Here is a 22,368-nt window from a genome sequence, read left to right as displayed (position 1 = left end):
GCAAATTTCTTTCCTGCAACCCGTGGTACGTGCTACGTGCAAAAGATTGGAAGGTCTTTCACCTCCAACTCTATATCATCCAGATAACTTCCTTCAAGACACATTTGTCTTCAATGCAAACAGCACAGCCTGTTTTCAACCAGATCAGCAGCTACAGTATGCTCTTCTACAACAACACAAAAACTGCAAAGAATTTATAGTATGTTTGGAAGTTGTGCAGCTCATAAAGAATGCCACTCCTAGAAATGGAACAATGGCACCATATGGACTTCACCTGTCACAGGCCTATTCAATGATACATAAGATAAAGGCATGTTTACAATGACTGACAATTGACTTTTGTTTCGTTTGCAGTTTTTCCTTAACATATGTTCTTGTAAAATAGCAGATGTAACGTATGTAGCGCCCATGTACTTTATAGTACTGGTGCTAGTCAAATTTAAGTATAGATCAGAGTATAGTTAAACTCTGATCCAGATTGTTCGTAGCAAATTGCGGTCTCTGTCTCAGCTTGGCTGTGCTGTGAGCCCATTCTGCTGTGCTGGGGTGTTCTTCCAACCCCGGTACTGCAGGTGGCAGCAGTGGAGTCGAGATTTGGGTGCTCTTCTCAGCAGCCAATCAAGGGGGTTTGTCCTCACTGTGCATGCTGGTAAGGGGTATTTATGGGACAGACGCCATTGGTTCGGCGTCTTCTTCGTCCAGTGTGGCACCCACCTTTAGGGTGGCCACATCACAGCGCCCCAGCGCTATGGCCTACCTGGCGTGCGTGCCACGCGGTGTTCCTGGTTCCAGGGCCATGTTGGCCCAGAGCATCTGAACCAGGGATGGGGATCCAGTGAGCGACTGGGTCCCCTCTTTTGAAGATCTCAAGCTGGGTACTGTTCGGTGGGGGAGTCGATCTGAGGAGCGCCATTGAAAGGCTTGCTGTCCAATAGGGCTTGGACAAAACCACCGGGGATCACAGGTAGCCGGACACTGTGGGATTGATCACCTGTCAGTCGGTACCTGGGTGACAAATTGAAGGAGATCCAGACGTAAATCAAGTAAGGAGGCATATCTCCAATAATCCAACCCAGAGGGGACCTGTGGCAGAGGTAACTTCTGAGGCTCTTTGAGAGGGGCCTGTGGCAGAGACTTTCTCCCAAGTTCAAGTTCACCAAGGAAGGTCTGGCAGAGACTTATTCCTATAATTGTCCGAGTGATACTCCGGCTGCCAGGTCAGTGAGAAAGGCCTGTCCGGGTACACTAAACCCAGGACTGTTTCCTACCATTACGCCTGAATCTGCTATTTTCCTATTTTCTTCAGCTTTACTTTCCTCACCACAAGTTTTATTGTTTTTACCCGGCTGGGTAATAAAGAGCACAGCAAAAGAGCACCTGTCGTGGACATTCCTTTACTTCTGTTTATGTACATCATTCAACCCTAGAAAATTCGGAGGAGCCAGGAGATAACACGCCGCCCAAAAATCCAGCAGCTCCAATGGGGGTAATGCTACACGTACATTTAGCCTTGCTGTGCAAGACCTTATTATAGCTGTTACTACATTGGTCATATTGGTGGTTAGTAAAGCCATAACAAACAAAATGCTGCAGTCTCCCTCTAACTTATATTGTACATATAGATGATGTACTATAACTCATTGTAGACCTGTACCTTTAGGTAAATGTGCCAAATAAACAACTCTTTCATGTGAGGTTTTCAGTCACATGTGTTTTTTCCATTGGCATCTCATATAAGCTTATTCACTTGCCCTCCATATTTACCCTCCTTCATGACCAGGCAGTTTTTTGCGATACAGCACTGTTTTATATTAACTGACAATTGCGCATAAAAATTTATGTGCTTTTTTCCCCTACAAATAGAGCTTTATTTTTGTATTATAAACATAAAAAGGCTGACAATTTTGAAAAAAAAAAAATATATTTTATACAGGTATCTGAACTCCCCCCCCCCCCCTGAAAGGTGTCAAATGTGACATCGGAGGGGGGAGGGTTCCGAAAAGCAGAGGTTCACTTTTGGGTGAACCTCCGCTTTTTTAAGTTTGCTTTGAATCCCAAAGCATATGTGTCTGTAGGACCCAGTAATGTAAATGCAATAATTTCTTCATTACTGTATTAGGACATTTAGTTATAATCTAAACTAAGGCTGCTTAAAGATCCACATGAAGATTTACCTGTAGGATCCAACCTCTCTTAGGCATTTGGTCAATGAACTGTACCCTACTGCTTGGCTAAACATTCCTGTTCATGTCAATTGAGAGGGGAGAAAATTAACACCACTGGTAAACACTGCAATGACACTTCACAGGGAATAATAACGTTTTTTGCTCCCCAGAGACCAGCTGGTAAGACTTCCTTATGACTGTCAGGAAATCTGACCAAAAATAGCCACAATGCAGAATTATCCTATCATGTCTATGGTAATCCTAATAGTGCCTGCTCATTAATGTCAGATCGTGGGAATTCGGTAAGAGGCCAATTTATAAGTTTGGTGGAGGAGATGTCACGTTTTCCTTTGGACACGTTTACAACCAATCTGTAATGTGGCACAGATGCACGGTGTTTGACATACTATCTGCTGTCTAACGGACTTTCTGTTGTTAATATTTTTGGACTATTAACTCATTCATAGCCAAAGTTCACATTTAGCCAATGTCTTTTTGATTCAAGTTTTTTTTTTCGTTTGTTTTTTGTTTTCACTTGTAAATCACTATCACCATCACTGGTGTGGGATTTTGAGGTGGCTGCATGCTTCACCCTAGTGGCCATTAGAGGTCGCTCCTAACATAGCAGTTGGCCTTTCACTTATATCACTGTAGATTACCCACTTGCATACGCCTGTGTCCGGCAAGAAGGGTGGTTGAGGTAGCGCGATTTATATTTTTCTTCTGTTTATCTCTTGTAGTTATTGTTTACATGATAATCGCAGCACCTGGAGGGATTAGACTGTGACCACGTTGCAGTTTATTTTCCCTTTTCTCATCTTTTCGCTATTTTTTAGCGCAGTTTCTTTCCATTTTCCATAAAAAATTTAAAAGCATTGCCTAGAGTTATGCTTTACTACTTTTAATTATTAATTGTTAACATCAATGATTTACATGAGAAAAAAAGTGCACATTTCTCATTACTGCTAAACAGAAAATTGCAAACTTGTAATATTCAAATACAAAGTAACCAGCAAATAACATTATGTATATTTGTATATATTTTGTATGTTTTCTCCATTAAGGATAGTTAATTATTTAGGGACAAAGATACACTTTAACAAACTTCTAAATGTTTGCTTCTTTTTCAAACTGAATGTGCACAAGCATGTTTTCATGTTCCGGCATGCATAATGGAATTTGCTTATTAAATGTGTTGTATTTACCAAAAGCGTCTGACTATCAAGACACAAACTTGCATATCCAGAGATCATTTTGCCTAAACTTAGACCCAGATTAAGATGATTAACACATATCTGAATATACCACTTCTCTGGAGGTTTATTCACACTATCTTGGATGTAATTATGGGCCAGATCCTCAAAAGAGATACTCCGACTTAAGTGCTGTTCAGTCTGTGTGTAACTTTGGAAACGATCCTCAAAAGGCTTTTTCCAAAGTTACACAGAAGATCCGGCATGTGTAATTGATTTACACTGCCTAATTTTAGGATGCAGTACCGCATCCGCCGCTGGGGGCATTTCGAGTCGAAATGCCGTTGCTAGTATGCAAATTAGCACTTAAGGCGATCCACAAAGCTTTCTAGCTTCTTTTTTGCGCCGTAAGTGTTATTTTGCAAGTGTAAAATTAGGGCTCGTTTTACAAAGTGTAAAGTTAGTCACACCTTGTAAAGGCCCATTCCAGCCACGGCATTTGGTATGCTTTCCCGAGGGAGAACTCCATGCCAATTTTCAAAGAAAAAATCGGCATGGGTTCCCCCCCCAGGAGCATACCAGGTCCTTAGGTCTGGCATGGGTTGTAAGGAGACCCCCCCACGCCGAAAAATTGACGTAGGGGGTCCCCCTACAATCCATACCAGACCCGTATCCAAAGCACGCTACCCGGCCGGCCAGGAAGGGAGTGGGGACGAGCGAGCGCCCCCCCCCCTCCTGAGCCGTGCCAGGCCGCGTGCCCTCAACATGGGGGGGTTGGGTGCTCTGGGGCAGGGGGGCGCACTGCGGGCCCCCCCACCCCAGAGCACCCTGTCCCCATGTTGATGAGGACAGGACCTCTTCCCGACAACCCTTGCCATTGGTTGTCGGGGTCTGCGGGCGGAGGCTTATCGGAATCTGGGAGTCCCCTTTAATAAGGGGGCCCCCAGATACCGGCCCCCCACCCTAAGTGAATGGATATGGGGTACATCGTACCCCTATCCATTCACCTGGAGGCAAAAAGTAAAAGTTAATAAACACACAACACAAGGCTTTTTAAAATATTTTATTATTCTGCTCCGGATGCCCCCCCTGTCTTCGTTATTAGCTCAATTACCAGGGGGGGCTTCTTCTTCCGCTCTCCGGGGGTCTTCTTCCACTCTCCGGGGGTCTTCCGCTCTCCGGGGGGGCTTCTCCGGACTCCGGGGGGGCTTCTCCGGCCTCCGGGGGGCTTCTTCCATCTTCTCCCCTCTTCCGCTCTTGACTCGGCGAACCCCGGTTCTTCTGCAGCTCTCCGGTGCCTTCTTCTTCAGCGCTGGCTGCCTGCTATGTTTGTGTGTTAGCTCGATTTCAAACAGGCAGCCGGCGCGGTCTTCTGTGGCGTCATCTTCTCTTCTGTTCTTCTCCCCTCTTCCGATGTTGCCTCGTCGCCTGTTGTCGCTGTAATGATGGAAGCGTGCCTTGCATCCCATTTATATAGGCATCACCGTCCCATCATGCTCCGGTAGGTACCCACGTGGTGGGTGCCTACCCACGTGCACCCACCACGTGGGTACCTGCCGGAGCATGATGGGACGGTGATGCCTATATAAATGGGATGCAAGGCGCGCTTCCATCATTACAGCGACAACAGGCGACGAGACAACATCGGAAGAACAGAAGACCAGAAGATCCTGACGTCACAGAAGACCGCGCCGGCTGCCTGTTTGAAATCGAGCTAACACACAAACATAGCAGGCAGCCAGCGCTGAAGAAGAAGGCACCGGAGAGCTGCAGAAGAACCGGGGTTCGCCGAGTCAAGAGCGGAAGAGGGGAGAAGATGGAAGAAGCCCCCCGGAGTCCGGAGAAGCCCCCCCGGAGTCCGGAGAAGCCCCCCCGGAGAGCGGAAGACCCCCGGAGAGTGGAAGAAGACCCCCGGAGAGCGGAAGAAGAAGCCCCCCCTGGTAATTGAGCTAATAACGAAGACAGGGGGGGCATCCGGAGCAGAATAATAAAATATTTTAAAAAGCCTTGTGTTGTGTGTTTATTAACTTTTACTTTTTGCCTCCAGGTGAATGGATAGGGGTACGATGTACCCCATATCCATTCACTTAGGGTGGGGGGCCGGTATCTGGGGGCCCCCTTATTAAAGGGGACTCCCAGATTCCGATAAGCCTCCGCCCGCAGACCCCGACAACCAATGGCAAGGGTTGTCGGGAAGAGGTCCTGTCCTCATCAACATGGGGACAGGGTGCTCTGGGGTGGGGGGGCCCGCAGTGCGCCCCCCTGCCGCAGAGCACCCAACCCCCCCATGTTGAGGGCACGCGGCCTGGCACGGCTCAGGAGGGGGGGGGGCGCTCGCTCGTCCCCACTCCCTTCCTGGCCGGCCGGGTAGCGTGCTTTGGATACGGGTCTGGTATGGATTGTAGGGGGACCCCCTACTTCAATTTTTCGGCGTGGGGGGGGTCTCCTTACAACCCATGCCAGACCTAAGGACCTGGTATGCTCCTGGGGGGGGAACCCATGCCGATTTTTTCTTTGAAAATTGGCATGGAGTTCTCCCTCAGGAATGCATGCCGCTGTCATTTTTTTTTTCCCCGACGCAACTTTAAGCCGTCGCGATCCTCAAAACTCGGCGTAACGTAACTTCGCGCATGCGCAGTACGGCCGACGCGCATGCGCAGTACGGCCGGCGCGGGAGCGCGCCTCATTTAAATGGGACTCGCCCCATTTGAATAGGAACGCCTTGCGCCGGCGGAATTTTAGTTACACAGCCTGAATTTTCTAGATAAGTGCTTTGTGGATCAGGCACTTAGGTAGAAACTTTAAGCCAGTGTAACTTAAATTGGATTTTTTAAGTTACGTCAGGTTTTTGTGGATCTGGCCCTATGTTTCTTACACAACAAGGAAATATACATCTTTAATACTAGGTGTAAAGAATAATATAGCAGAATGCTACCTGTCAATCATTTACAGAATAAATATGGTTGTTTTCTGAGGTAGACGAAAGACTTACAACAGTTCACTTCTAGGGAGGCAATTATAAATGTACAGAGAAACGCATTTTTTTTTTAAATACCTAATACTGCAAAACTAATTGCAAGGCCATGTTTGGTGAATCAGTGGCAGAGTAGATTTCAACAGATTCGTTTAGTCAATATAATGCAAAATAGGCTTTGCGACAATGTATCTGAAAGTGTAAGCATTACTGAAAGACAAAAAGCCTCAAGAGACAAGGGTCTTGGAAAATGATACCTCTCTAGGTTGTCTGAGACACAATTAAGCCTCGTACACACGACCGAGAAACTCGACGGGCGAAACACATCGTTTTGCTCGTCGAGTTCCTTGTTAGTCTGTCGAGGATCTCGGCGAGCCAAATTTCCCCATTCCCGTCGAGAAAAAAGAAGACATGCTCTCTTTTTGGCTCGACGAGATCCTCGACAGTTTCCTCGTCGAAAAATGTACACACGACCGGTTTCCTCTGCAAAAAAAAATACCAGCAAGTTTCTTGCTGGTTTTTGCCGAGAAACTCGGTCGTGTGTATGAGGCCTTAGGGTTTTCCAATATATGCCAATACACAGGAAAACTTGGCCTAGACAGCAGCACTAACAACTATGATATGTAATTATATTAGGCTGGAACAGGATATTATTTACAGTATAATTGTAAGGCAATGTCTACTTTACATACAATAAATGTGTATATCTTAGTGGCAGTAGCTTGATGGGCACTGATGGACACTAATGGGCAATGATGGGCACTGATGGATGGCACTGATATATGGCACTTATAGGCAGTACTGAGGAGGAGGCACTGCCAGGCATTACTGATATGCACCGATTGGCATCTGTGATGGTTACTGACAGGCACTACCGATGGCCACTGATTGCATTTGTGATGGCCACTGATTGGTATCTGTGATGGCCACTGATTGGCACTGAGTGGCAACCCCAATCAATCTGATGATTATCAGCGCAGACTTCTCCTGTCAGGAGAGCTGCTGATCGGCTCTCCTCTACTCTGGCATTGTCAGCGCGAACCGAGGAAAACCGATTACTGCCACTTCCTGGTTACCGCTGTGATCAGCTGTGGTTGGTCACATCTGATTACATGTTAAAGAGCCTACTTCCAAGGCTCTTTATCAAGATCGGAGATGCAGTTTGCTGGAGCGTCACAACGCACCACCGATCAATAGTCTGCATGCCCCCAAGGAGCCTGCACGAGTGGCTGATCCTGCTGGACGTCATATGACGCCCAGTCAGGAAAACTGATCCCCTGCCTAGCCATCATTCTGCTATAGGCCAGATGGGATGTGGTTCAAGAGACCCACTGTGGAGTGAGGGTGGGTGGCAGTATACTGCTGCAGGTATAAAGTGTATGCACCAAGAGTTGCACATACCTTCAGCATACTCCTAAAGCATCATGTCAAGACATAATGCCAGGCCATTCTGAAAAGCAAAGCTTTGATGATCAAAGGTAGTGTCAGAGCTAGGTATTAGCAAACTGGGCCGGGTGCAGTTTCCGAGAGGTACTTTGGACAAAGTCAGTAACTTGCAAACCATGAGTATGGAAGGCTATTGGAGGCGAATCATGGATCGACTACAGGAAGTAGCAGTGGCTGGCAAACATTGGCACTAATAAGTAATGCCAAAGCTTTACCTGTCTGACATTTGGCTGGATGGTTTCCCCCAGTCTCTTTAAAGGGACTTTTCATTTTACCTGTACAGTATATTTAATTCTCTCAATAGGGGATATTTACTAAAACTGGTGCAGTCAGAATATGGTGCAGTTGTTAAAAGGGGTTGTAAACCTTCATGTTTTTTCACCTTAATGCATAGGATGCATTAAGGTGAAAAAACACCTTGCAGTTGGCGCAATCCCGCATCGCTCTCTCCACTGCTTCTCGGCACTTCATTGGATAGATTGATAGCAGCGCAGCCATTGGCTCCCGCTGCTGTCAATCAAATCCAATGACGCGGGTGCTGGGGGGTGGGGCCGAGTCATACACTCAGCGGCTTTGGACGCCAAATGTATGACACGGGAGTGCTCCTGCAAGGTAGCCCCCTCCGGAGAGTGCTTCCCAGAGGGGGTTAGCTATTGCGGGGAGGAGCTGCGAGAGCCGCCGTGGGAATAATAACAGGAGGATCGGGGACACTCTGTGCAAAATGAACTGCACAGTGGAGGTAAGTATGACAGTGAACCTTTAGTGTCACTTTAATGTTAGCCAATCAGCTTCTAACTTCACCTTGTTCAATTAAAGTGGATGTAAACCCACTCTCACCCTTTCTAAACTACTGCCATAGTGCTGATCTATAAGGATATAGATGCCTCCTGCATGTATCCTTACCTGTCAAATGTCTCCCCTCTGTCTGTTATAAGAACTGAAAAACTGCAGAATCTGTGGGTGGGTCTGTTGTCTGGAGCTCTGTGGGTGGAGTCGTGATTTCAGTAGACTGACTCCCCACCCACCTTTACACTCCCCTTGTTAACATGCATTTTGTCTTGTGTATTCCTTACACTAAATTCTGCTATGATCACTAACATCCAGTCAAAATCCAGAAAAGTAACCACATGACTTCAGAAGAGAAGTGGGGGTGGGAATTAAAAAATAATGCCTGTCTCCAGGCTAGTGCATGAGATATGTAAATAACCTGTCATTCACAGCAAGGGGGCGTAACAAACAAAAGTTTTCTCCTGTTTGTCCGTTTATTTCACTGAAAAAAGAAAAGTGGATTGCTCATAGCTGGATTAACTATTTGTGGCAAGACTGGGTACAGATGATAGGAAATATTTTACTCTACATTGTGACAGCAAGAAAAAAAAATGGGTTTACATCCACTTTAAGCTTTGGCAATAAAACCTGGAAGCGGATTGGTCTCTAAGAGGAGCTGCACCATATTTTGCACTCTCCAGTTTTAGTAAATAATCCTCAATGTTTGAAAGGAGTCTACAACCTGAGGAAAGCAGGTATAATTTTATACTATTTCTGTCATCAATACCCCTGAGTTGTATACATAATTCCTGCATGTTATTTGGCTGGTGGCTCAAGCGAGGTAGTGTTTCTTTTCCCTTTATTCCTGAAAGCTTAGATGTCTAAACACTTCCCAAATCATAATGTCATTTCTCACACAACATAAATCAATCAGTGTGGCAGCTATAGTAAGCTAATGGATTTTGAAAAGCTGATAGGGATGGAGTGGATAGCTTAGAGCAATAGCAAACTGAAGCCTAAAAGTTGATAAAATGCTTAACACTGAGCTGCTGAGTATATAATGACTATACTGATACCATACTGATACCATATTGATACTGCTGCAGTTTGTAATACTTGATACTTGATAATATACTTTGCATATTCTTGTGAGTCATTTACACACATACACACAAATACCCAGGTGTGGTTTCTGCTCCAGTGACAAACACAGTGACGTCTTTTTGAGCCTGGAAAATGTCAACGCTGTTGATTCACAAGTACTTGATTAGAAATAACTAATAATGTAAGCATATGTTTACTAAAAATATACTATACTTTCCCTTTTTTGGGGGAAATGCTATTTTCAGGCAAATCTGCCATCTATGTGGCCATATTAAGAAACAAAAGCTTCTATTAATGTAGATTACATACAAACTGAGTATGGTGTACCATCATCCAATTGGAAGGGAATGGACACGGGATCTGGGGGAATGCTACTCTTTGGCTGACTACAAGTCCTAAGGTTTCAGGAATTTGATCCCTGCATTGACCTACCCCTAGCTGACCAGTTATATATCTCAATTGAGGAACATAACTGTAGTTTTGATCCCTATCAAGTTGATTTCCCTGTCCCCCAGACACAGAGTAGTGCCTCTTTTCCATATAAGACGTTCGTCCATTTTTGCACGTCCCCCATAGCCGCAGTGGGGGAACACTGTGGGGGTTCTCTGACTACAGCTATGCTTGGGTCCTGGATATTCTCCTGATGAAGCGGTAGAATTCCCTGAAACATGTTGAGAACAATAATATCCATGGGAACCCACCATATCCTGAATCCCCAACAGGAAACATAAATGTTGGTGATATACATGGATTATTACCATGCATCTTTTATGATGTTTCTGGAAGTATCTAGATATCCTGTTTTTATAATCTTTTGTATAAATAAAGAATTAAATCTTTTCATCAAACTTTGAGTATACTCTGTTTAAGTTGGTACCGAGATAGCCCTTGAACAATTTTCTTTCTATGGGTGACCGGGTGGGGACCAATCTCCAAGCCTTTTGACTATGTAGCCATATTGATGACTAGTTTAGAGAAGTTAAATAATGAAAGATGATTGTTAAATGGTTACTACCAAATGGAGTAAATAATAAGTATAATTATATAGAATAAGTGTATATACAGTATGTAATACAACTAGAGACTGGAGATACTCCCTGCAATATCTGTCACAAGCCTAGAAAATGCAAACCAAGAATATTAAGAGAAAAACTCTCAGTGAAGGCCACAAGTCAGCAAAATTACAGTCCATCTAATTATCTAAAGTCAAAACTTTTTTTCTGGTTTTGGAGTAAGGGAGGGATTAAGCTAAAATTTAACACACCTGCTTCCCATTCACACCTGAGACCTTGTAACACTAATGAGTCACATGACACCGGGGATGGAAAATGGCTAATTGGGCCCAATTTGGACATTTTCACTTAAGGGTGTACTCACTTTTGTTACCAATGGTTTAGACATTTACACTGTTATACAAGCTGTACACTCACTACTTTACATTGTAGCAAAGTGTCATTTTTCAGTGTTGTCACATGAAAAGGTATAATAAAATATTTTCAAAAATGTGGGGGGTGTACTCATTTTTGTGAGATAGTGTGTGTATATATATATATATATATATATATATATATATATAGCCAGTCACAGGGATATCTTTCCTATCTCCTTCGGTACACAAAGCAATAATGCTAAGGGAAGCCATAGCTTATACAATTTTGTTTCCTTCCACTATGGGTGGAAAGGAAAAAAAACACCTGATTCCCCCATCAACACAACAGTCAGGCCTCGTACACACGGCGAGTTTCTCGGCAAAAACCAGCAAGAAGCTTGCTGTTTTTTTTTTTTTTGCCGAGGAAACCGATCGTGTGTACACTTTCCAACGAGGAAACCGCCGAGGATCTCGTCGGGCCAAAATGAAAGCATGTCTTCTTTTTCCCCGACGGCAATGGGAAAAGTTGGCTCGCCGAGATCCTCGGCGGCTCCACAAGGAACTCGACGAGCAAAACGATGTGTTTCGCCCGTCGAGTTCCTCGGCCATGTGTACGAAACCTCAGTCTTGATGGGGGAATTGCTCCCACTTCACTATTGTATTCTGCTGGTGGGGAGCGCTGGTGGGGAGCCTTTCCTGCCAGCAGAACACAGTAGTCACTGGCAGTGATCACATACAAAAAACCTGACAGGCTGTGTCCATGGATTAACTTTAGTACAACCAGCCTGCCCATAGATGGATTAAATCTCGGGCAGTTCAACAGGGATTTGATCCATCCATGGTTGGCTTAATGGGCACAGGGGATTGGGGTGTGCCCATGCACATCTGGCACACCCTGTGCGCACGCCTATGTGTGAAAGGCAGTATGACTGACCAATATGGTTCTTAACCACATTCCCCCTGGAAGATTTACCCAAGAGTTACCCATGACCAGGTCATTTTTTTTGGCACTACAGTACTTTAACTGACAATTAAGTGGTTATATAATGCTGTACACAAATGGAGTTTATATAATTTTTTTCCCAAAAATAGAGCTTTCTTTTGGTAGTATTTGGTCACCACTGGGTTTTTTATTTTTTGTGCTATAAACGTAAAAAGAGCGAACATTTTGAAAAAAAAAATGTGCCGGGAGTCATTGTTACTGATCACAGCACAGGTGGTGTGCTACAGTTACTGTGATCCGGTACAGGAGAGTCACTCTGCCGCTGTACTTAAAAACCACTTACAGAAAAGATCAAAATATTCAAATAATTGTCTAGGATCTACTGATCCTTTTAACATACAATTTTCAGTGAAGACTCTGCTTATGCTCATGTTTCATCTTATGCTTTGTTTGTATTACTCAGGTTTGTGGCAGTTTCAAATGAATACATTAAAGTGTTACTAAATATACAATCAGTCTGTATATGTGTATATATATATATATATATATATATATATATATATATATATATATATATATATATATATATATATATATATATATATATATATATATATATATATGTATATATATATATATATATATATATATATATATATATATATATATATATATAAGGAAAAAAAATTCCTCCTACAAGCTTTAACCAGACACTGATAGAAATCATAAGACTGCTATATACTGCAAATGAGAAATAGTATTACGCAGTTTATATTTACTAAAATAGTTTAATTTCCATATTCTGTGTACTGTGGGAGACCGGATACAGTAAATGCCGGGTGCTGGGTTTAGTAACATTTTACACTGATCAATAGCATTATTATTATTCATTTTATTATCTGATTTTCATTGGCACACACACATACTTTATTTAGTAAAAATTCTGCATTGATAGTAGTGTAATTACAACTTCATCAAACATTCAGTATCTTGCACTAGTTAATGGCTAATTTAAAGTGGTTCTAAACTCAATTTATTTTTTTATCTTAATGCATTCCCTGCATCAAGGTAAAAAATGCCCCACTACCTGTTCTCCCTTCCCATCCCTAAACACTTACTGTACCTGACACCTCTCACTGTTCCGGCGTCTTCCCGCTTCTAACACCTCTCTCCTCTTCCTGGATTCATATGGATTTATCGAAAACGTCACCCCCGATGTCTCCCCGGCCACTCTTTGGGAAGCCCACAAGGCAGTCCTCCGGGGCCGCTGCATGGCGCTTTCCTCGGCCATGAAAAGGGATGCGAGACCATCTTAGGCCACGTACACACGGTCGATCCATCAGATGAGAATGGTCCGATGGACCGTTTTCATCGGTTCACCGCTGAAGTAGACTGATGGTCTGATGTACGTACACACCATCGTGCGCACCTCCTGCAGGCGGAAGTGCAGAATTCCGTATATATATATATGAAAATCTGCTATGGGGGCGGTTCTGAAGCGGTTGATTGCATAGGCCTCTACTATTAAGCCCTAAAAAGGGTGAAACGCGTATGGGGAGTTAACTATTATACAGTTGTATTTAATAGAGATGGGCCAAATGTAGTTATTAAAAAAAGTTTGGTAATTCTAGCCGTTCTAATAGTTGAGTTTACTGTAGTCAGATGGGTGAAAGATAAATATTGATTGTCTCCTATGGGTTACTGTACTTTGAAAAGGGTTGCTGCATTTTGCATTGGTTAATTACAACACCTCTGCTGTTAAAATCAATATTTCAATCATTTACCCTCTGAAAAGAAGATGGAATGTTTTGCTCTCCCACCCCAGAAACAGTTGACTGCAGATCATTCAGAAGTGCCAGGAGTGATGAATGCCTGGTCCCCCACTGAACACTTTGATACCCCCCACCCCCCTGTCAGTTATCATGTTAATACAGGACACAGTAGGCACTTGAAAAATGAACCACTGAATGCAGTAAAGGATCAGAAAGTGTCAAATTCTACAAGATCATCACACAGGGGATAGAGGATAGAGTGGGGGGGGTACAATTCCTACAGTGGGTGACCGCGATATTGTGTCAATCTCGCTCCCTTTCTCGGTGAGATTGACCACCTGCGAGCCCCATCGCGGGAGACAAAGCCGTCATAGAAGCGACGGGGATCCGACTTGGATTCCCGCCAATTCTAGCATCGGCATTTGGTACGCATTCCTGAGAGGGAGAACTCCACGCCAATTTTTAAATAAAAAAACAGCATGGGTTTCCCCCCCCCCCAGGAGCATACCAGGCCCTTAGGTCTGGTATGGGTTGTAAGGAGACCCCCCTACCCGAAAAACCAACGTAGGGGGTCCCCCTACAATCCATACCAGACCCGTATCCAAAGCACGCTACCCGGCCGGCCAGGAAGGGAGTGGGGACGAGCGAGCGCCCCCCCCCCTCCTGAGCCGTACCAGGCTGCATGCCCTCAACATGGGAGGTCGGGTGCTCTGGGGTGGGGGGGCCCCCACAGTGCGCCCCCCTGCACCCGGCCCTTAAATGCAAAACTAGGGACCGCTCCCGCTGTGATTGGACACAGCGGGAGCCACAGGGGCCTGCCGATCGTTCCCAAGGCGGACAGAACCGTGGACTGTCTATGTAAACAAGGCAGATCGCCGTTCTGTCAGAGGAGAAGATGGAGATCGTGGGGGTTATTTATGAAAGGAAAATCCACTTTGCACTACAAGTGCACTGAAAGTGCACTTTCAACTGCAGTCGCTGAAGATCTGAGGGGGACATGCAAGGAAAATAAAAAAGAGCATTTTAGCTTGCACATGATTGGATGATAAAATCAGCATGGCTTCCCCTCATTTCAGATCTTCCCCTCAAATCTACAGCGACTGCACTTCCAAGTGGACTTTCAAGTGTATATGCAGTGCACGTAAATAACCCCCCTTGTGTTTCTGCTAAGCAGAAAACCAGATCTCTGTTTTCCTCCAGTCAAAACACATCCCCCACAGTTAGAAAGCACTCCCAGGGAACACATTTAAATCTTTGATCGCCGCTAATTTTAACCCCTTCCCTGCCAGTGTAATTAGTGACACAGTGACAGTGCATTAATTTTAGCACTGATCACTGTTTTGGTGTCACTGGTCCCCAAAAAGTGTCACTTAGTGTCAGATGTGTCTGCCACAATCCTGCTAAAAATCGGTAATCGCCGCCATTACTAGTAAAAAGAATTATGGGGGTTATTTACGGAAGGCAAATTCACTTTGCACTACAAGTGCAAAGTGCACTTGAAATTGCACTAAAAGTGCACTTGGAAGTGCAGTTGCTGTAAATCTGAGGGGTAGATCTGAAATGAGGGGAAGCTCTGCTGATTCTATCATCCAATTCTGTGCAAACTAAAATGCTGTTTTTTATTTTCTTTGCATGTCCCCCTCGGATCTACAGCGACTGCACTTCCAAGTGCACTTTCAGTGCAATTTCAAATGCACTTTGCATTTGTAGTTTGCACTTGTAGTGCAAAGTGGATTTGCCTTTTGTAAATAACCTCCTATGTCCCATAGTTTGTAGACGCTATAACGTTCGTGCAAACCAATCAATATACGCTTATTGGGATTTCTCTTACCAAAAATACGTAGCAGAATACATTGACCTAAATTGATGAAGAAATTCGATTTTTTTTTTTATTTTACATTTTTTTATTGGATATGTTTTAGAGCAGAAAGTAAATTTAATTTTTTTTCAAAATTGTAGCTCTTCTTTTGTTTATGGCGCAAAAAGTAGGAAAAAAAGACATACATTTTATTTGGGTACAGCATCACACAACTGCCCAATTGTCAGTTAAAGCAATGCAGTGCAGTATTGTAAAAAATGACCCAGTCATGAAGGGGGGTAAACCTTCCGGAGCTGAAGTGGTTAAACACTTTACTATATTCTTGAAAACAATGAAGCGCTGGATGGTTATTTATCCAGTGATTATAAATGGCACTGGACAAAGGACTGTAGGTTTGGGGCAGTTGGGGGGCAGCAAAAATGCATGTTTGAGTCACATTTTTGTAGCCCGCCAATTGCCCCCCTTAAGCTGTAAAAGGGAGTGAATGGGGGTGTTTAGATGCCGTGGTCATTGCACTCACAGCGAAGTTTACCCAACATTTAGTGATCTGCGGGTGGCAAGCGGAATGCTACACACACAAGCAAATTGGGAAGCACCGCAAATAGTCGGTAACCACATGCAATGCATGCAGTTGAGACACATTTGTCAGCAAAAATAGGTTTAAAACAGGGGGTGAGGAGACAAGCGCGAATTGGGCTTCAGAGGAAAGGGAGATTTAGATACACATCTAAAAGTTGGACTTTGGACCAAGCCATTGTGTACAGAGGAGATCATAGGGAAATAAGGTCATCCTGCTCACAGATGTAAACAATGTATTTGTATATTGGAGATTTGTTGGATTTTTAAGGTTCATATTAAATCAATAGAAAAAATGTGTTAAAAAGTATACATTTTATTAATACGTAAAAACAACGCAGTTGCAGCTAAAAACCATGTGGAGAGACACACACTCCTTACAGAATCTCATATTATGTGCTGAGTGTCCCAAAATAGGAGTTTCTCATCCTTGTATTCACCTTTTTTTCAAATTAGACTCTCTGGTCCTTTTATGCCTCTTATGATTGCCTGCAGTCCGGTTTCTGGTCTTATGGTGTCTGCTTGACCCCTGAGCCATTATCAATTGCAATATATCTTGGGAAGGCTCCCCTGAGGAAGCGTCCCCTGAGGAAGTCCCATTGTAGGGTGAAACATGTTGGGAGCCACACCATTGTGCTGTACCTTAAAGGACTGTACTGTATGAGTATTTTCTAATGCAACTGCATTGCTTTTTATGTATTAATAAAATGTACACGTTTTAACAATTTTTTTCTATTTCTATTCACCCTAAAAATCCCACAAATCTCCACTATACTAATTAATTAAAGGATGTGGTCCTATATTGTTTGTATGTTGTCCAGAAGCTGATTTTTTTCCATGTAAACAATGTAATGTTCACATCTGTGAGCCCATCCCTTCCACTTACAACAGAGGGAGGGGAAAAAACAAGAAATAATGAATGAATCATACATTAGTTCCTGAGCAGTGTACTGATCATGGCAGTAGATGAAAATAAAGTGTAACCTTCCTCCCACCTTCTCTCTTACACTCCTTATCTCCAGCATGTTTCTATGTGATCTGTATATTAACTCCTCTACCTCCCTTATCCTGCAAAATATCCCCTCCATCTCCAACCTCCCACTGTTTGTGACCTGTACATTAAAAGAGAACTTTGGGATTAACAAAAAAATAAACACATATACTTACCTCAATGCTGCAGCATCAATGTGATGCTGCAGCAGTCCCACCTCAAATCTAAGCCTGACAACTAAGTGATTACATGATCACTGATTGCTCAGTTATCGGTCTGCTCGGAGCATGGATCAGTGACTACTCTGCTCCTCCAGCGATCACTGGAGGACCAGGCTGGGGAGGAGGGGGTACAGCTGGCTCTGGCTCTCAGCAGTGCACTGAGAAGCAGAGCAGGCTGTCAATCAGGCATCTGCATGGATCTTGACAACATTGTCGGGACCCTTCCAGAGCCTAGTGCGGCTCTCCATGCAAAAAAGAGAGAAAGCCTGATGTCATAGAAGTCAGCCATCAGGTGTTAATCATGGCTGTGCCCACTATCAGCTGGTTTTAGGTCACAGGAATACAAAAGTAAGTGAACCCCTGTGACTTACAGGTGAAGTATGGCCAAAAAAGCTTTGCTAATACTTCTCTTTTAACACCTTTAGCACCTCCTCACTCAATACCAGCATGTTTCTTAACCTCCCTGGCGGTATGATTCTGTCTGGAATTACGTACCAAAAGCGGTACATTTATTTTGCAAGGAAATTGGTGTTTTATACTGTAGGCCTGTAATTTTTAGAAATAACTCACTTAAATCTGACCAAGCAAGAGTCTTGTAGGCATCCCGGGTATGATTTTTTTTTTTTAAAACAAAATTATAAATTATAATATAATAAATAATTATAAATAATTATAACAAATAATAATATAATTATAATAAAAATTATTTAATAATGTAATCAACTCAAAATCACTGAAATTTGCAGTTGCAGAATTGTCGCTGTCATTATTTTATTTTTTTTATGACGAATTTCCCCGCAAATCGCTATCGCACAATTCTGCAAGTGATTATAATTTATTATCGCTGTTTTCTAGCTGATCTAAAACCATTTTTGACATAAAGGGACACTTTTGGACAATCTACAGTTTGCAGGCAGAAATGACATTTTTTATTATATAAAAGTACATGCAGGACACTGGGCAGACCACTAGGGACAAGGGGTGTGTGTATTTTTTACATACAGTACTGTAATCTATAAGATTACAGTATACTGTATGTAATGTGTTTGTTTACTTTTTTGAATTTGGCGCCGTTCTTCGCCCCCGTGCGTCGTAACGTCGCAGGGAACGGAGATCGGCGTCACACGGGGACTGTGAATCGAGCGAGGAGGTCCCGCTCGCTCACACAGCGGGTGGCATCGCTGGATCCAGGGACAAGGTGAGTAAACCAAGCCTGTGGATCCAGCGAAAGGTAAGCCCGTCCAGCCCGAGCGCGACTCGGGTTTGCCGATCCTAACATGTAAAACCAACCCCGAGTCGCGCTCGGGTTTACCGTCAGGGGGGTTAACCACTTGCCGACCGCAATACGTATATATACACTGCTCAAAAAAATTAAAGGAACACTTTGAAAACATATCAGATCTCAACGGGCAAAAATCTCATGCTGGGTATCTATACTGATATGGACTGGGTAATGTGTTAGGAATGAAAGGATGGCACATCATTTTATGGAAATTAAAAGTATACACCTACAGAGGGCTGAATTCAAAGACACCCCAAAAACCAAAGTGAAAAAATTATGCAGCAAGCTAGTCCATTTTGCTGAAATTTCATTCCAACAACTCAAAATGGTCCTCAGTAGTTTGTATGGCCCCCAAGTGCTTGTATGCATGCCTGACAATATCAGGGCATGCTCCTAATGAGACGGTGGATGGTGTCCTGGGGTATTTCCTCCCAGATCTGGACCAGAGCATCACTGAGCTCCTGAACAGACTGTAGTGCAACCTGGCGGCACCGGATGGACCGAAACATAATGTCCCAGAGGTGTTCTTTTGGATTTAGATCAGGTGATCATGGGGGCCATTCAATGGTATTGATTTCTTCATCCTCCAGGAACTGGCTGCATGCTCCCGCCACATGAGGCCGGGTGAACCGGCTCTCATCTGAGAAAAGCATGGGGCACCAGTAGCGGACCTGCCAATTCTGGTGTTCAATGGAAAATGCCAATCAAGCTCCACATTGTCCGGCAGTGAGCACAGAGCACACTAGAGGACGTTGGGCACTCAGGCCACCCCCATGAAGTCTGTTTCTGATTGTTTGCTCAGAGACATTCACACCAGTGGCCTGCTGGAGGTCATTTTGTAGGGCTCTGGCAGTGCTCATCCTGTTTCTCCTTGCACAAAGGAGCAGATAACGGTCCTGCTGATGGGTTAAGGACCTTCTACGGCTCTGTCCAGCTCTCCTAGAGTAACTTCCTGTCTACTGGTATCTCCTCCATGCTCTTGAGACTGTGCTGGGAGACACGGCAAACCTTCTGGCAATGACATGTAGTGATGTGCCATCCTGGAGGAGTTGGATTGCCTGTGCAACCTTTATAGGGTCCAAGTATCGCCTTGTGCCAGTAGTGACACTGACCCTAGCCAAATGCAAAACTAGTGAAAAACAGTCAGAAAAGATGAGTAGGGAAAAAATGTCAGACACCTCCACCTGAAAAAACATTCCTGTTTTGGAGGTTGTCTCATTGTTGCCCATCTAGTGCACCTGTTGTTAATTCCAATTAACAGCAAAGCAGCTGAAACTGATTAACAACCCCCTCTGTATACACCCCTCCCCCTCTGCTACTTAACTGACCAGATCAATATCTCAGGAGTTGTGATTCAAAAATGTTCCTTTAATTAGTATCAGTAAGTATCAGCCATAACACTGGTATTGTTTTTTTCAGCTGGCGGCTAACTTTCACTTGAAAGTGCTCATAAGCCGCTAGAGTGCTTTCATTTGCCGGTGTGTCTCGGGCTTACCGTTTAGGCCAGCTCGTCCGGGAAATGATCCGACGGTGCCACTGACTGGTCACAGAGGTAATCAGAGAGTAGATGGTCTTTGATCGCCTCTATGGCCTTGGAGGACCAGATGACGTCACTTCTGGTCTATGGGGGGAAGTAGACATTTTTTTTTAAAGCAAAAGATAAAATGTAATTTTTTGATCTTTTGCTTTTAAAGGCAAAGAAGAGATTTGGTGTCTTTTTTATCCCAAATCTCTTCATAAAGAGGACCTGTCATCCTTAATTATATTACAAGGGATGTTTACATTCTTTGTAATAGGAGTAAAAGTGATAAAAAAAAGGAAAGGGACGGTGTAAAAATTAAAAAATTAAATAACTGCTGCACAAATACTGTGTGGCATGTACCCCGTGTACTCCCCCCATATTCTGTAGGTATGCAGGTGTGTTGGAGAGATTTGGTGGAGACTTATAGCACATTTGTACAGGCATGGGCTTTCCCATGTTTGTGCAAAGATGTTTGTTATGGCAGTCCCAAAACTATGCCATCTTTGCACGTGCGCAGATGTGCCAAAAGGCTTTGAAAGGACCAGGTGCCCCCTGGCACATCTCTGCATGTGCTATAATGGTGGTGTCAGAGGGGGAGGGCTGACACAATAAAATGGAGACTGACTGTGGCAGAGATTAATTCATTAATTTCCTCGATTTTTTTTTTTTAAGTAAATCTATGGGTGCTTTTAGTATATTTGTGCCCCCTCTTTTGAGATTAATAGCATTTGCACAGTACACCAGGATATGCCATTGTTCATATTGTTAGTATTATCTTAATACACCTGTAGCATGGTCAAGGGTCAGGACCACTTACATATATATACATTATCCAATTTGACAACAATAGGCCACAGTTAATTAAACAATTCAGTTGAAGTCACTGATATTGTATTGTTATAAATATTCTGTATGATAACTGCATGTCTGTATTCATACACTATTAAAAAAAGAGGAACAATTTCATTATTTTGTCTTTCAAGCACTTCACCAGTTTGTCAAAAAGCAATAAGCTATACGTTTAGCTTAATCTCTTCCAATTCTGTCTTTTCTATGGGGACATCTACCCCAACTGTTGACTGTCCCCATAGACAGCCTGATGGCCATGTGATCTAAGCCAGCATAAACTGATGGACATCAATAATACACTGAGGTTGATTTACTAAAATCTGGTGCAGCTCTGCATAGAAACGAATCAGCTTCCAGGTCTTATGGTCAAAGCTTAAAGAGGAAGTAAACCCTCTTTTTTTTCAAAAACACCCTGCAAGGCAAAGGCATAATGAGCTAGTATGCATAGCATACTAGCTCATTATGAAGTACTTACCTGAGATCGAAGCCTCAGCAGCGGTGCTCGGGCTCCATCTCTCCATGAGTGAGTTCCGCATAACACGGTGACTGGCCGGAGTCGTGATGACATCACTCCCATGAATGCGCGCGTGTGCCTCCACTAACGGCATGATCGCCGTTAGTAACGGCACGATTAGTGCGTCTGCGCGCAGTTGCCTATAGCGCATGCACCATAGACATCGGTGCCTTTCTTTTGCAAATATCTTCTAAACTGTGTAGGTTTAGGAGATATGTGTTGCACCTATAGGTAAGTCTTAATCTAGGCTTACCTGTAGGTTAAAGTGGTCTGTTAAGCCTCGTACACACAACCAAGTTTCTCGGCTAAAACGAGCAAGAAACTTGCTGGGAGATATTTTTTTGCCGAGGAAACCGGTCGTGTGTACATTTTCGTTGAGGAAACTGTCGAGAAACTCGACGAGCCAAAAAGAGAGCAAGTTCTCTTTTTCCTCAACGGGAATGGAGAAACTTGCCTTGTCGAGTTCCTCGACAGCCTAATAAGGAACTCGACGAGGAAAACGATGTGTTTCGCACGTCGAGTTCCTCGGTCGTGTGTACGAGGCTTAAGGGTTTACAACCACTTTAATTGAACAAGTTGAAGTTAGAAGCTGGTTGGCTACCATGCACAGCTGCACCAGATTTTACACTCTCTAGTTTTAGTAAATCAACCCCATTTCATACACATAATATACTCCCTACAGATCTTGAGTTCAAACATATTGTACACTTGACTCGTAAGCATGTGCAGTACATAAAGAAATGTGAATTTTATTTCCGTCAGTCCGTGTAGAAAATGATTAAAGACACAGTGACAACCACTAGCAATTGTAAAAAAAAAATATTATGACAAACGTATTCTTGGCTTCACGGGCTCTTTAT

The 22,368-nt window shown here is 43.6% G+C and overlaps 1 protein-coding gene across 2 annotated transcripts in view; it reads right to left on the bottom strand.

Moving 5' to 3' along the window:
- The window catches only part of MACC1 (MET transcriptional regulator MACC1), a 73,979-nt gene that overhangs the window by 50,709 nt on the left and 902 nt on the right, over positions 1 to 22,368 (bottom strand). The gene's annotated exons all lie outside the window — the stretch shown is intronic.

The sequence above is a fragment of the Rana temporaria genome, chromosome 5, assembly GCF_905171775.1.
Source record: "Rana temporaria chromosome 5, aRanTem1.1, whole genome shotgun sequence".
NCBI classification, from domain to species: Eukaryota; Metazoa; Chordata; class Amphibia; order Anura; family Ranidae; genus Rana; species Rana temporaria.
This window is presented reverse-complemented; position numbering and strand designations above follow the sequence as displayed.